Consider the following 303-nt stretch of genomic DNA (forward strand, 5'->3'; position numbering starts at 1 on the left):
CCCAAGTGCTGAGGGATTTTAAGGCATTATAAGGAATTTGGTTCTGGCACATTTACTCCTTGATGAAGTCCCAGTTCCAGGTGTGGAGGGAAGACGCACAGACCTCACCCCAGCACAGCCCCCAGCCCGATGATAATGATTAAATTCTTATATTTATATATATTACCATAATTAAATGCCCCAAACCCACAAGAGCTTTCAGCAAAACAGGATCTGAAGGCTTGATCCTGCAGAGAAAGAGGCGATGCTCCTGCTGGGAATCGCTGGGATGGGGTGACAGGAGGCAGCCCTGGGACAGGGGCT

At 48.8% G+C, this 303-nt stretch overlaps 1 protein-coding gene across 1 annotated transcript in view; it reads right to left on the minus strand.

Moving 5' to 3' along the window:
• Positions 1–303, minus strand: part of SAMD10 (sterile alpha motif domain containing 10) — a gene marked incomplete at both ends in the record, with an annotated part of 3,737 nt that overhangs the window by 3,177 nt on the left and 257 nt on the right. The gene's annotated exons all lie outside the window — the stretch shown is intronic.

Source organism: Eurypyga helias, unplaced genomic scaffold (genome assembly GCF_000690775.1).
Source record: "Eurypyga helias isolate BGI_N326 unplaced genomic scaffold, ASM69077v1 scaffold20035, whole genome shotgun sequence".
Lineage (NCBI taxonomy): Eukaryota > Metazoa > Chordata > Aves > Eurypygiformes > Eurypygidae > Eurypyga > Eurypyga helias.